Genomic DNA, 6,000 nt, shown 5'->3' on the forward strand with positions numbered 1-6,000 from the left:
CCCCGGTAGCTAGTTCCTCTCCATCCACAAGACGGAGAATGTTGCTTATGGGTAGGCCTATATCCTCAGCTCTTGGGAAGCAGAGTTCAAAACACTGAGAGCAAAGATAAGTATGACCGGGCAGGAACTCTAAAATGGGAAATGGGCCAAATGCCCTTGGGAAACTCCACTGCTCTGATTAAAAATGGCCTTGACAAGCAGGAAACTGAGAAGGAATCAGAAGAATCCCAAGGGGCCACTTAGAGAACTTTCTTGGAGAATAGTTGGTTAAAAATATATACATAGGAGATAAGAAAAGTCTTGGGACCAAGGATAAAATCAAAGGGTGGCCTAATGCTAAGAATAAATTTAAGAAAGCTGGAGTCTAAAATAAGCCAAGTTCTGCAAAGTGTGCCAAGAACATCTGAGATAATTTTTACCATATCTACAGCAAGAAGAATGTAAAGGGACAGCATCTGGGCTTGGGGCTGCTGGCCTCTGTTTCTGACGACAGAGTAAGCAGGAGCGCTTGGTCAGGTTGCTGGGCTCCAGGGGTTAGAGGGTCAGGCAGAGAGGCTGGCCACCAGCGTGCCACATCCTCACTGTGCCTTCACACATCCTGCTTCCTGAATCCTGGATGAAGCCCCCGCTCCCTGGACTGTTTGAGCTGACAGAGGACCAGTACCATCTCTGCAGCCATTCTAAGCACGTGAGAGCCACGGACAGTGTTTACAAGACATGACATCACTTCCACCAATCACCCTCAGAGGGAACTATAGAAGCAATCTCATTCTGACTAAACAACGTTTTATTTTTAGTCTCTGGTTGCTGCAGTGATTAGTTTCCTTAATTTCCATATCTCTCCAAACCTGGAAGAAACATTTCTAAAGCCTTGCCTTAATGCATACATCTAAAAAAAAAAAAATGTACCTATGCCCAAAGCCTGAGGATGAGAAAAAAAAAATCTGTCTAATTTAGAAGCACTAATGAGTGTTTTAAACTATAGCAGGAGTGGAGGAAGGGTAGGGGGGCGGGCACCCGGATATTGTTATTGTTAATAGCCAGCCTAATTTGTAGCATCTAAAGTAACTGTTTACGCTCAGTTTGTACTAATTGTCTTGTGGTTTTTAAAATTGCACAAAATAGGTTGTTTTTTTTTTTTTACCACTTTCTACTTCATAAAAATTACCTAATTTTTAAATTAAAGTCCAAATGGTCACAATTAACTTACTTTATAAATACAAACCTGTATTCAGTGTGCTAGGGCTGAATTTTCATTGTTGTGCGTGTCCAAGTTTCATATATATTAATTTAAAATCTCCAGGTGCTAATGGAGAATAAAGGAGAAATCAAATAGATGAATTTGCATAAAACAAATTAGTGTAAATTTACTCTTCCCCAATAAGCCCTAGGAAATGAAAACTTAATTATCAAGTCATCCTACAGCCATGATCTATGGCTTGACTTCCCCCCAAAAAAGCCTAAGAAAAATATTTTACAAATGCAGATTAGTCTGAATTACATTATATCTTCATTGGATCACCTATGTTAATATTCATGTGCTATTACTTACATTTTCCTAAGCTCATCTAGGACCAAACTTACAGATTCCAATTAAAATGCACTCTGGAATGTCAAGCAGAGTGTTGCTTGTCTCCAGGGCACAGTATGAGTTTGGCATTTTTGCTTATGTAAATAAAGTGCCACCCAGGATTTATTTGCCTTTTTCAGCATGGTTATACTTCTACGTTATAAATCATCGATTTATAGTCATTTGCTATAAATCATTGCCAGGTTATGGAGATAGAATCTTAGAAAACAAAAGCACTCCACAGGGTTATTTACCTTGATTCCTTCTGCAACTGGAACTTAGGAGCTGGGGGATGGGTGTGGAGAGGAGGAAGAGCTTTACTATTTCCCTTTTCACATTTAGAGTTTTATATGATGTGCTTGCATTACCTAGTCAGAAGTATAAACTAATTATTTAAAGCCGTTGCTCATCCCTGAGACTGAGGGCACGCAGTATATAAACAGGTTTACTCAGAACTTAGGTTCAGTCAACCAGCCCTCTGTGTGCTTGTTTAAAATCTTCCCGTTGTCCTCTTACTCAAATTATTTAACCCCTTATTCAGCTTCTCCCACAATGATTCTGAAATGGTTCTCCTGAAAATCACTGCTTCTTTCATTTTTGCCTCTCGGAAGCATCTTGTACGATCGATAATTCATTGATGCCTATTCGTTCTTTCAGTCATTCAGTGAGGTCTGATGTAGCCCCCTCTTTGATCCAGGCACTCTGAGGGACACAAAGACAAATAAACTCCAATCCCTTCTTTCAAGGAGCTCAGTGTGATGAAGGAAGGTTATATTACATTGTGATAGGTTATATGAAAGAGGTCTTTACAGAAATGTGATGGGAACTCTAAAGACATACCCTGCTCAGCTTGGTTGGGGAAGGGGAGAATGCCAGAAAATGATGGCAAGAGACGGTCACTCTTGCTGATGCTTCAAGGGCACAGACTAATTATCTGTGCATAAGAGAGTGTGTTGGTGTATTCAGAAGAGTGCCTTGAGTACACAGTTTGCGTGGGACTTTATATTACAGTTGAGGCTGAAGAGATACTCAGACACGAGACATGGGAAGCCTTAGGTGCCAAGTTTTAACTTTAACCCAAAGGTAATTGGAGCCACGCAGGGGTCTTCTCCCACGTAGGATTTTAAGCATATTTGTGATATTCAGATGTGCATTTCAGACCAGTCACTCTGACAGCAGTATGGAGACTCTAGAAAAGGAAGACATAAGGATCAGAAAGACTGGGAGTCTGTTGCCAGGAACCAGGAGAAAAATGGCAAGTCCTTAACTTACATGGAGAGGAAAGGATAGAGTTTTAAAATGGAACCAGGACGACTCAGTGATGAATTGGATTGGGAGTAAACAATGAAGGAATGGTTGGATCTGGAATGAAGCCTAGGCTTCTGATATCTTCCCAAAGATTCCCTTCTCTATGGCCTCCATGGGAGGCACTAGAGGGCAGGAATTAATAGTATAGGCTTTGGAGTGTAAAAAATATGGTTTTAAAAGTTGGCTGTACTATACATTAATATGCTAATTTGGGGGGAAATTTCTTAACCCCTTTAAGCTTCAATTTCCTGATAGGTAAAATGGAAGTGATATACCACATAACTCATAGCAAAGTGTACATAATAAATGTTCAATAAACACTAGCTGTTTACTATTACTGTTATCTTTATCGTTCTAATTTATTTTTGCCAAATAAAGTAAGGCATTATTAAAGATGATTGTATTATACACATAAAACATTGAAAACTGCAACTATTATAATTCAAAAATTGCAAAAAACTAACATGACTATTCTACTTAAACAATTTAGAATTCTCAAGAAGTTTTAGCTAATGTATTTTCTTCTTTCTCTAAACTTCCCTTTAAGTGGCTGAGACAGTTTGTATTGCTTTATTGCTCTTGGAACTCAAAGATGGCATTCTCATTTTTAAAAAGTGATCTTGCTGCATCTAAATATCTGAAAATTTCACTTGAGACATTGTTAGGGTTTTGAAAACAAATATATTGATTTTAAAAATTATCTCAAATTTACAGACAAATTGCAAGTTCAGTACACAGAATTTTTTCTTTTTTCCATGCTTTAATATCTTAGTGTGTATTTCCTACAAACAAGGACATTCTTCAACAAAACCACAATACAACCATGGAAAGCAGGAAATTAACATCGGTTCATTACTACCATCTACTCCTCGGTTCCACCCATTGTCCTCATTATGTTCTCCATAGCAACAGGATGCAGTTCAGGATCATGCATTGCATCCAGTTGTCAAGTCTTTCGTCTCCTTCACTCTGAAAGAGTTCTTCAGTCTTTGCTTGACTTTCATGCCATTGAGCTGAAGATTACCAGTTAATTATTTTGTAGAACCCCTCTCCATTTGCATTTATCTGATATTTGCTCATGATGAGATTCAGGTTATGCATCTAATCATATATATGATTCCTCTTGGCAGGAATATCAACAGAAGTGATGCTGCTTTCTTATTGCATCCAATCAAGTGACTCAAGATTCCATTTGTACCATTACTGATGGCATTTACTTAATTAAGATGGTGTCTGCCAGGCTTCTTTGCTGTAAAATTACAACTTTTGCCTTTGAGGTTAATAAACATGTTGCAGGGATGTACCTTGAAACTATGCAAACACCTCATTCCTCATCAAACTTTCAGTTTATTCATTTACTAATGTATATGAACTCACAGTTTCCCATTTTATTCAATGCATCATAATCAGTTACTATTATTAATTTTGATGCACATAATGTCCTAACTTTGGCCAGTGAGAGTCCCATCAACTTGGTTCTGTGTCTTACACCATTTTCCCATCATTCTTTGAGCATTTCCTTGCTTTCTGGCTCGACACAATGTTCCATTCCAGTCTGTCCTTTCCTGCCCAGCCCTAGATTTAGCCACTTCTTCATGAAGCCCTGGTTCCTGTCAGTGGAGAATGGATTTAGGATGGATTTAGAGACCTGGGGCACTAGTTGTGTTCACTGGGGAGTCACTGGTTCCAGACCCTGAGGTGGACACCTAGGGAATGTAGAATATAAATACACTCACATATACACAGATATATACTTACTTTTTTTTATCTATTTATATTTATTTTGATATCTATTTGATATATTCATTATATATTTATATTTATCTTGATATCTATCTATATATTGAAAATCATAAGTTTACATGGGTACTTATAATTTCTTTCTTTTTTTTTTTTTTTGAGGCTGGAACAACACAAGCTTTATTCAACGGTCAAAGAATGGAGAAGTGGGCACCTAGTTCACAAATCAACTTCTCCATGTATTTATAATATTTTTTTTTTTTTTTTTTTGCGGTACGCGAGCCTCTCACTGCCGCGGCCCCTCCCGTTGCGGAGCACAGGTTCCGGACGCGCAGGCCCAGCGGCTCCACGGCACGTGGGATCCTCCCAGACCGGGGCACGAACCCGCGTCCCCTGCATCGGCAGGAGGACTCCCAATCACTGCGCCACCAGGGAAGCCCTAGATTTATAATTTTAATCCAATACTGCTAAGTTCATTCAGTTTTCTCCCCCTCCATATTTGCAATTCCCTTTTCTGACAGTGGCTCCCATTATCCTTAATATATTATATATTTGATCAATTGACCTGCATGTAACCAGTCTCCCACTGCAGCCACTCCGACTTTCTATGCCAGGCTGCATCTCTGCGGGGATGCCCTCATCCTGCTGCTCAGGCTCAATGACTTATGTTGGGCCCCACCTTGTATGGGCACCCTCTTCACCCATCCACCTCCAGTTCTCCATGCGGTGCTGTCCTCCCTCTGCAGAAATGTCCATAAGCCCATTTGGCCTCCAGCACCCAATTCTGGGCCATCATGACTCCCTCACCTGGCACAGACATCACCCTACTCTGTCCCATCTTAGGTGTTAGGACCGAACAGGTCAGGAAGAGAAGGAAAGGAAGAGAGAAAGAGGCAGAAGGGAAGGTCATCATTATCATTAACATCATTGTATTTCTTTCTATCTTGGTTATCAGTGAGTTCTTTCCTGGCTTATCTTCTTCCTTGTATCCGTCTACTCTGGGCATTTCCCAAAGTTCTGCTTCAGTAGGCAACAGGGGAACAACCCAGAGCTTGGACTAAGTTATCTGCATTACTGCTTTCCGGCTCTGAGACCTTGGCAAGGTTCTTATCCTCTTTGTGTATCTGTCTCTCTATCTGAAGAAGTGGAAATAATAATGGTACCTAGTTATAGACCCATCTTTCCAATTTTGGGCACACAGTTCCAGATGAATGGGCTCACATCAGCTCAAATTCAAAATGTAAAAATCAGCTCATTTTCCCCTTACAAAGCATCTTCATCTTCCTGAATTTCCTATTTCTGTAAATATATACATTCATTCTACAAGAATTTATTGAGTGCTTACTATGCAGCAAGCGTGATGGCTAAGGATCCAGATGTAA

The sequence above is a fragment of the Aethalodelphis obliquidens genome, unplaced genomic scaffold (assembly GCF_003676395.1).
Source record: "Aethalodelphis obliquidens isolate GAN/ISIS:26980383/991018 unplaced genomic scaffold, ASM367639v1 scaffold2, whole genome shotgun sequence".
Classification (NCBI taxonomy): Eukaryota; Metazoa; Chordata; class Mammalia; order Artiodactyla; family Delphinidae; genus Aethalodelphis; species Aethalodelphis obliquidens.